This window comes from Trichechus manatus, unplaced genomic scaffold (assembly GCF_000243295.1).
Source record: "Trichechus manatus latirostris isolate Lorelei unplaced genomic scaffold, TriManLat1.0 scaffold00177, whole genome shotgun sequence".
NCBI lineage: Eukaryota > Metazoa > Chordata > Mammalia > Sirenia > Trichechidae > Trichechus > Trichechus manatus.
This window is the reverse complement of record NW_004444113.1, coordinates 2,542,263-2,551,721: the sequence shown is the minus strand read 5'-3', so window position 1 is coordinate 2,551,721 and position 9,459 is coordinate 2,542,263. Positions and strand designations below refer to the sequence as shown.

Here is a 9,459-nt window from a genome sequence, read left to right as displayed (position 1 = left end):
GGAGGTGATCTCAAGAAGCACCAGCAGATGTGTGGGGAAATGAGGCAGAACAGGGAGGGGAAGCTAGTAAGGGGTTATCAAGCTGGTTACCACTGTGGGCAACTGAAGCTTAATCCTACTGAGAAACTCTGCAAGATAGTGTAGAACACAGACTTCAGTGTCCTCTAGCCCACAACATGAAGGAGTTGGGAAATTATTCCACTAAATATCGTCAGTCCTTGGCTGAGGGCTGCTCCTGAGAGGCATGGACTTTCTGGCATTTCCAGTCTGCTCAGTCTGCCCAGAGTGGATGCCATAGCTAGAGGAAGCTCTCAGCCAACGAGTCGTAGGTGCCCGGCAGTTGGAAGCTGAGAAGAGGGGATATATAGCCAACGGGCGTGATGGACAATTTGCACATACTAGATTCCACATTCTCATGGTCAAGGAAGAAGAATATAGAAGTAAAGCCACAGACACTAAAATTTCACCAAGATGCTGTAAAAATAGAAGTGGCATCAGGCCTCCTCTGACTTCAGGGGGATGAGAGAGAATCAAGATCAGCAACACCAGCCCAAGGCTGTGATTCCCATGAGGAGGAGGTCAGATGTACCTCCACCCTCCAACCTTCTAACAATTCTGACACCAGCCATCCCCCCCAAAGCACTCTGCTTCTCTGCTGGGCTCAATAATTCGTTGCAATGGCCACACAGAACTCACAGACCATACTTAAATGATTGTGGGATTTATCAGGGAAGTAACAGGTTATAATTCAGGATCAGGATCAACTTGGAAGTAACAGGAACAACTCAGGATACCGTTTATGATCAGGAACAGCTTTTTTTTGGCTGCTGCTGCCAGGACCTTGTTCTTGCCCTGGGCCCTCAGCCTGTGCCCTTGGCCTTGCTCAGGCAAGTGTTACAAAGATCTTCAGCCCCACCGGTAAGTGCCCAGAGGCACATCACTCTGCCAGCAAGCCTCCTGTCCGAAGGCACTCAGCTCTCTTGCTCTGTGGGTCTAGGAGGTTCTCAGTGCGGGGACCCTGGGTCCAAAGGATGCGCTCCACTCCTGGCTCTTCTTCTTGATGGTAGTGAGGTCCCCCCTCAGGCTTTGGTATAGGCTCCCTTTACGCCTAGTCCAATGGCAAAACTCACCAATCCCCTATAAGGGTTCCATGCACCTTAATTGCAGGGTCCTACCCTTGCAAGGTTTTGCATTAGCAAAACTGTCCAATTCCCTTGGTGGGCCACAAGCACCTTATTTGCATAGTCCCAACTAATCATTCTGTGGGAGTTACAAGACCATGGCTAGAAGGGCCATATGATAGCAATTTGCTGCACGGAAGATGCTGTCAATGTTGGGGGCAAAATGACTACAGAAACAATTTTTATATGTATATTCATGAAAATAGGTTTTCCATAAATGATTTAAAAGTTTCAGTGTAGTTTCTTCCGACCTGTTTATACTATCTTGCTAGCTGTCTTAGTTTCTTAGTGCTGCTATAACAGAAATACCACAAGTGGGTGGTGTTTTTTTTTTTAATGGATTAACAGTTTATTCAATAACACATGGCATTGGACCAATGAAGTTAATAATTTGACAATAATTGCTCACTGTGCAAATCTGCCCATTAGTAACACAAAGCCGAGGACTTGATAGATTTGATATCTAGTCCACTCAGTTGCATTACACGTTTCTGTATGTTATTTGATCAACAAGAAAACAGATACAAAATGTCCTCTCCTTTTCTGTCTTCTAAAGCAGCTCAGTGATTTTTGGGGATTAGTACAATACAGAGAACATAAGGGGGAAACGTTCAAAATGGCACGTACCACCAATGCCAGCACTCACGTCATTATGGCTATATTTAAGGATATTATTAATTTTTGTGTTACTCACTTTTCTTTAGACCATAAGTCAAAGCCATTAACTTGAACTTGAGGTATATACACAATACGTATGCAACCTTACACAAAATACTTTTCCTAAGTAGCTTTACATTTTGAAATATTGGAAACTGAGTATCTGTGCTGATTGGTACTCTGACTTAATGGAACAAAAAGAGAGTAACATTCAAGTAGGGAGGGTTATACTGATGATAAAGTTCTCAAACTTAAAATTGTCTTCCTCTCCGTTTGTACTTACCACAGGCTACACAATGTCCTGAGAGGATTCATTATGAGAAAAATGTCAATCACAGCTTTCAGACCTTACTTTGGAAGGAACTGATGAGAAAGCAAATTGGAACGTGAGACTTCATCTTTGTGTTCACACAAGTGGTCTTCATTTTTCTTCTTATAGAAAAAGTTTAAATCAGTTTATTATAAATATACCTGAACCATTAATTTTTGCAGCTTTCAGGTAAAGTCCAGCACTTCGTTTATACCAAGTCTATGAGAAGAGGTCAGCAGAGATCATCTAATCGTAAGTCGTGACATCATCCATTCAAGTCCTTGGCACAATCCCTCGCCAGTAAGAACACAGCATGCCTGGATATGCCACTGATGATCTTTCATAGAAGTGAGTTTCAAAAACTGGGAGATTTCTGCTACAGTCATGCATTCTTTAACATCTTGTTTATTAGCAAAAATCAGCAGTCCAGCTTTCCTCAGGTCCTCATGCGCTAACATTTTATAGAGTTCTTCTCCAGTTACCGAAATCCTTCCTCTGACTGTACTGTCCACAACAACTATTACAGACTCAGTGTCACTACAGAAAGCGTTCCAGGAGGAACGAAGAGATTCTTGGCCGCCAGTGTCCCGCATTAGGAAACATGTATTATGAACTACTTACTATCTCTTCTACATTACTTCCTACTGTAGGGGATGTATGTACAACTTCATTCGTAGATAACTGGTAAAGGATGGTAGTTTTCCCTGCATTATCCAGCCCAACAATGATAACTTTGTGCCCCTGGTGATTGAACAGTCTCCATATCCTGGTGAAGAGAATTCCCATTCTCGGGCAGCGGCCCCCCTCCAGCCACCCGGGCCGCCTGGCCTCCCCTGGCTCAGGCTGAGGCGGAGGAGAGAGACGTGCCAGAGCCTCCGCCTCTGCGGCTGCTGCTCCCGCGCTTGCCGCCGGCCGGCTTCCCGGGAACCGGAGGGAGGCCCAAGCCCAGGCCGTCCTGCCGCGCGTGACGCCCCGCCACGGCCCTGGCCTGGCTCGCGGACGTGGCCGCCAGCCGCGTGGTCTGCCACGAGCCTCGCGGGCCATCGTCCTCCACAAGTGGGTAGTTTTAATGAACAGAAACTCATGTTCTCAGTTTAAACAAAACCAAATCAAACCCGTTGCCAGGGGTTTGATTCCAACTCATAGCAACCTATAGGACAGAGTACAACTGCCCATAGGGTTTCCTAGGCTGTAATCTTTACAGAAGCAAACTGCCACAGCTTTCTCTCCCAGAGCAGCTTGTGGATGCGAACTGAGGACGCTTTGGTTAGCAGCCAAGTGCTTAACCACTGCGCCACCAGGGCTCCTTCACAGGTTAGGGAGCTAGAAGTCCAGATTCAGGGCACTAGCTCTAGGGGAAGGCTCTGTCTGTTCTGGAGGAAAATCCTTTCTTCTTGGGGCTCCCTGGAGATCTCCACGTGGCATCAGTCTCTCCATTTGCGCTTGCTTCTGTGCCTGATCAGCTCTTTTTATATCTCAAAAGTGATTGGCTTAAGACACACTATAGACTGTTATGACCTCATTAACGTAACAAAGGAGACTGTATTCCCAAACGGGATTACGTCCACAAGTATACAAACCAAAAACCAAACCCATTGCTGTTGAGCCGATTCCAACTCATAGCGACCCTATAGGACAAGCAGAGCTGCCCCCTAGGGTTTCTAAGACTGTAAAAGAAAATTTTTTTTAAATTGTGCTTTAGGTGACAGTTTACAGAGAAAATTAGTTTTTCATTAACCAATTAATACACAGATTGTTTTATGACGTTGGTTGCCAACCCCGCAAACTGTCCACACTCTCCCTTTCTCCACCCCAGGTTCCCTGTTTCCATTTGTCCAGTTTTCCCGTCCCTCCCTGCCTTCTCTCTCTGCTTTTGGGCTGGTGCGCCCGTTAGTCCTGTATACGTGATTCAGCTACGAAGCACATCCCTCCTGTGCGTTGTTTTTCCTACAGACCTGTCTAATCTTTGGCTGAAGGGGAAACCTTGGGATCCAAGGCTGTAAATCTTTACGGAAGCAGACTGCCACATTATTCTCCCTTCGAGCGGCTAGTGGGTTCCAACCGCTGACCTTTCAGTTAGCAGGTGAGCACTTAACCGCTGCGCCACCAGGGCTCCTTCCACAAGTATAGGGGTTAGGATTTATAACATATTCTGGGGGACATAATCCAATCCATAACACTAGCTTTACTTGAATTTCTAAAACCAAGGAACGCAGTGACTTAGCCTCTGTTCGTTTGGGTATGAAGCATCGGAGTGACCACAGCCTGATGGAGTGTGGTTAGCCAGCAGGGAAGTCTCTTGGGGCTAGCTAAGCTTTCGCTGATGCAGGAGCGGAGTTCCGGGGCTCCTTGGCTTCCCTCAGTTCGGGAAGGTTTATTCTAAGGACATGCAGGGAAAGGAGGGAGAACACGCGGCAGTTTTACCAACAGCGCAGGCAGGCTTCAGTGAGAACTAGGAGATCTTTGCATTCACCACACAGTAGCTCTCTAGGTTCACACGTGACTGATGATTTGGTTATTTTAGGCATTGTAGAGTACCCTGAGGGTAATAAGGAGCCCTGGTGGCGCAGTGGTTAAGAGCTCAGCTACTAACAGAAAGGTCGGCAGTTCGAATCCACCAGCTGCTCCTTGGAAACCCTATAGAGCAGTTCTACTCTGTCCCATAGGGTCGCTATGAGTTGGAATCGACTCGATGGCAACGGGTTTTTTTTTTTTTTTCTTTTTCTTTTCCTTTTTTTATTGTCCTTCAGGTGAAGGCTTACAGAACAAATAGTTTCTCATGAAACAGTAGTACACATATTGTTTTATGACATTGGTTAACAACCCCACAACATGTCAACCCTCCCCCTTCTCGACCTTTTTTTTTTGGTGAAAATATACGTAGCCAAAGATAAACCATTTCAAAAATTTCTACATGCACGGTTCAGTGACGTCGACTACGCTCTTCCAATTGTGCTGCTATTCTCACTTTAGATGAAGGCTTACAGAACAAAATAGTTTCTCATTAAACAGTTAGTACACATGTTGCCCTATGACAATGGTTAACAACCTCAACACATCAACACTATCCTTACTCAACCTTGGATTCCCTATCACCAGCTTTCCTGTCCCTTCTGCCTTCTAGTCCTTCTCCCTGGACTGCTGTGCCTCATTAGTCCCATTTGGTTTTATGGGGCTGTCCACTCCCCGGCTGAATGGTGAACCTCGGAAATGACTTCACCACTGAGCTAAAAGGGTGTCTGGGGGCCATACTCTCGGGGTTTCTCCAGTCTCCTTTAGGCCAGTAAATCTGGTCTTTTTTTTGTGAGTTAGAATTTTGTTGTACATCCTTCTCCAGCTCTGTTGTGAGCCCGGTCAGAGCAGTCAGTGGTGGTAGCCGGGCACCATCTAGCTGTACTGGACTCAGTCCGGTGGAGGCCTTGGTAGCTGTGGACCATTAGTCCTTTGGACTAATCTTTTCCTTGTATCCTGTTCTCTTCATTCTCCCTTGCTCCCGAAGGGATGAGACCAGTGGAGTATCTTAGATGGCCGCTCACAGGCTTTTAACCCCCAGACACTACTCACCAAGGTAGAATGTAGAACATTGCCTTTATAAACTGTGTTATGCCAATTGAGCTAGATGTTCCCCAAAACCATGGTTGGCTTTTGTTTTTTAAGGGTAATAAAGATATCATACAGTTCTGGGGAAACTCCTGATCAAAGTTAAACATGTTCCTGCAACGCCCAGGGGCTGGGCAGAGCTTGTGGGACTGCAGCGTGCGGCAGCTGGATGTCTGTGACTGCTGCATCAGTACCACACAGACCTTACAGGACCTGGGCGATGACCTTAAATTCAACGGGAGTTCAACGGCTAACAAAGCCACACCATTGTGAGGAATCCACAGCTCACTACCTATTTTAAATTCATAGTTAAAATAAACATACTATATTCCCCTAGGAGCCCTGGTGGCACAGTGGTTAAGAGCTCGGCTGCTAAACAAAAGGTCGGCAGTTTGAATCCGCCAACTGCTCCTTGGAAACCCTCTGGGGCAGTTCTACTGTGTCCTATAGGGTTGCTAGGAGTTGGAACCAACTCGACGGCACATAACAACAATGTATTCCCCTAAGTATTTCTGTTTTATGGAAATCCACTCACTGTGTACTCTCCAAATTCCATCAGTCTTCCCAGTTTACTTTCTGCTTACTTGGAATCTTAGCAAGTTTGGGTAACTGATACACTCTGTAACGTGGAATCCTTGATTTCTCTTTACAATGGCCACCAGAAGGCAGGACCCAGGTTAAAAGCTGGGGTGAGAAGGTGGGGAAATTACTGCAGTAAATCAAAGCAAATGTCCTAAAAGGATATTGGGATTTATTTTTCTGGCTATGTTTGCAATATTCACTCTTATCATCGTCCTCAATTAGAAGCATTATATGTAATGTATCTAATATAAATTTCTATATAAAACATTGGGCATACTTATACTAAAAAAATTATTTGTTATCTGAAATTACAGATGGGGAACAAAGGTGACTTCTACGTGTGTGTGGTAGAAATCACTTAGGAAATTTCTAAGGGAGGATGATGTACTTTTATACTATGAATTCACAATCACCTCTTTCTGTAAGTAAAATGCCACAGTATTCAAAGCATTATACAACAAAAGATTTTTTAGTGTAAGTACGTCCTGTGTAATATTTAGAACATTTAAAAAAAAAATCTCATTGCCATCCAGTAAATTCTGACTCATAGCGACCCTATAGGACAGAGTAGAACTGCCCCATAGGGCTCCCAGGGAGTGGCTGGTGGATTCGAACTGCCAACCTTTTAGTTAGCAGCCGAGCTCTTAACCACTGTGCAACCAGGGCCCCCTTTAGGACATACTTATACTAAAAAAAATTACTCATTGCTTACCTAAAATTCTAAATTAACTGAGCATCGTATATTTCTATTTGCTTCCTCTAGCAACCCTGAACAACATACACAATCTTAAGCTACATACTGCCTTCCTGTTTCTTCATGACACAGCTATTTAGGGATCAGAGCCCTGGTGGTGCAGTGGTTAAGCGCTCGGCTGCTAACAGAAAGGTCAGCGGTACAGCCCACCAGCCACCCCGCGGAAGGAACACGTGGCAGTCTGCTTCCGTGAAGATGACAGCCTTGGAAGCCCTGTGGGGCAGTTTTACTCTGTCCTGTAGGATTGCTGTGAGTTGTAATGGACTCGACACAGTAGGTTTGGGTTTTTTTTTTTTTTTTTGGTACTAGCTGTGAACCTAAGCAAGGTGACCCATTCCCCCAGTGGTGAATCCAGTCCACGTGTGTACCTGCAACACCCCACTTCATCCCTCACCTACCGAGTGCCAACTACAAAGAGAAAGATAGTTCCTACTTTCACGGAGCCTGCCATGTGTTAGAGGGGGTTGTGTTTAGGCAAATGCTCCGAATTCCTTTCCTGGGGGGTATGCTGGACATTCAGGTACAGGTGGGCTCAGAGATGGCTTCTGTCTGTATACATGGTGGAGGTCCTTTAAGATATCAGAACGGATGATGTAGCTTTGTATTGTAAAACTGTTTTTCTAAGTAAAATTCTGTAGTATTAGAAGCATTATAAAATTTGGGAATAGACGAGAATCAAGTACACCAAAAGGTACTATCTTAAATATTTTCTATCTTTAAGAACTAATTCCAACCTTTTGGAAAAATGGACCATCTTTCTACTAGAGAGGAAAACATCTTTCTTCGTACTCATTCCATTTCCTCTCAGCCTCTTCTCTACTAGGAACCCAGAAAACTTTTTTGAAGGCGGAGAGGTAGTTGTGAGAAGAGCTTAGTTATTGAGTGGTATGATTTTTCTGTTTTCTCTCTTCTTAAGTCCCTTTTTTGTCAGAACAGCTACTGCCAACCTTTTCTTTTCTCCATCCTCATCATTAATTACTAATTCCTCCTCCACATGCTATCCTGGGCTAGAACAGGAGTTCCACGTGGGGACAAAGCCGCACCAAGGGTGGGAATCTGGTATATTCTTTGCATGAACTAAAAAACCAAAGCAAACCCGATGCCATTGAGTCGATTCTCACTCAGAGAGACCTAGGCAGAGTAGAATGGCTCCATAGGGTTTCCAAGGAGCAGCTGGTGGATTTGAACCGCTGACCTTTTTGGTTAGCAGCCAAGCTCTTAACCACTGCACCACCAAGGCTTTTTATGTACGCAAGACAGCATCAACTTTTCTCTTCTTAACTTTTTCCCCTCAGGTGAAAAGCTACTCCTGTTTTTTCATCAATTGTTGTTGGGTGCCATCGAGTCGGTTCTGACTCATAGTGACCCTATGCACCACAGAAGGAAATACTGCCCAGGCCCGTGCCATCCTCACAATCTTTGTTATGCTTGAGCCCACTGTTGTCAGTCCATCTCGTTGAGGGTCTTCCTCTTTTTCACTGACCCTGTACTTTAATCAGTATAAATACTCCCCCACAAATATCCACATCGTTTACGTGGCCCTCCAGACCTGTAATTCTGGGATCGCTGAAGTCCAAGAAAGAAGGCGGTGAGAAAACCCCGGGTGTAGTGGCAACTGTCGCTGCTGTTAAGTGACGGGATGTTTCTCGGGCATCAGAAATATATATTAATATTTGCTTCCTTGTCCATTTTGAAAAAGAATTTGAGAGAGCTTATTAAAAACACAAGTTTAGAAGGGATCCTAGCTTGGATGTAAATTGTGTTCACCTTCCGATTGAAGCATGTCTAGACGGCAGGAAAGATCTATTTACACGCGCGGTTGAGGAGCCTTCTTCTTAGGAAGGCCTTATCCTGAGAGAAGCCAAATTTGTGAAAGGAAAGCCATTTATTTCAAGAAGGGAAGGAACATGAAATACCATTACATGCTTTCACTTAAGGCTGTCTTCCAGCCAAATCTTAGGGTGAAGATGTAAAAGGAAAAAAGCATGCCAACAAGCTATGTCTCTCTAAGCCTTGGGACAGGAATGGCAGGATGGCTCCTTTGGGACTCTCAGCACGGGACACAGGAGCACCTGGGACCAGCATCAGCACCTGGATTATAAGTACCTTCTGAAGGCATCAGCTGCAACACCCCTGGTGCATAAAAATTTAAGTTCAAGTACAACAATAAAAAACGAACACTTCTTTCAAAAAAAATTTTATTGTTGTAGTTTAAATGAAGTTTACATTTCAAGTTAGTCTACCATACAAAAGTTTATACACAGTTATGTGACCCTAATTGCTCTCCCTATACTGTGACGGCACACTCCTCCTTTCCACCCGATTCCCCACATCCATTCAACCAGATCCTGACCCTCTCTGCCTTCCCATCTCAC

General features: G+C 44.8%; 1 pseudogene; it reads right to left on the bottom strand.

The window, feature by feature from the left end:
• Window positions 1-985: 985 nt before the first annotated feature.
• LOC111822438 (ADP-ribosylation factor-like protein 5A pseudogene) lies at window positions 986-3,634 on the bottom strand (annotated as a pseudogene).
• Between the last annotated feature and the right edge of the window lie 5,825 nt (window positions 3,635-9,459).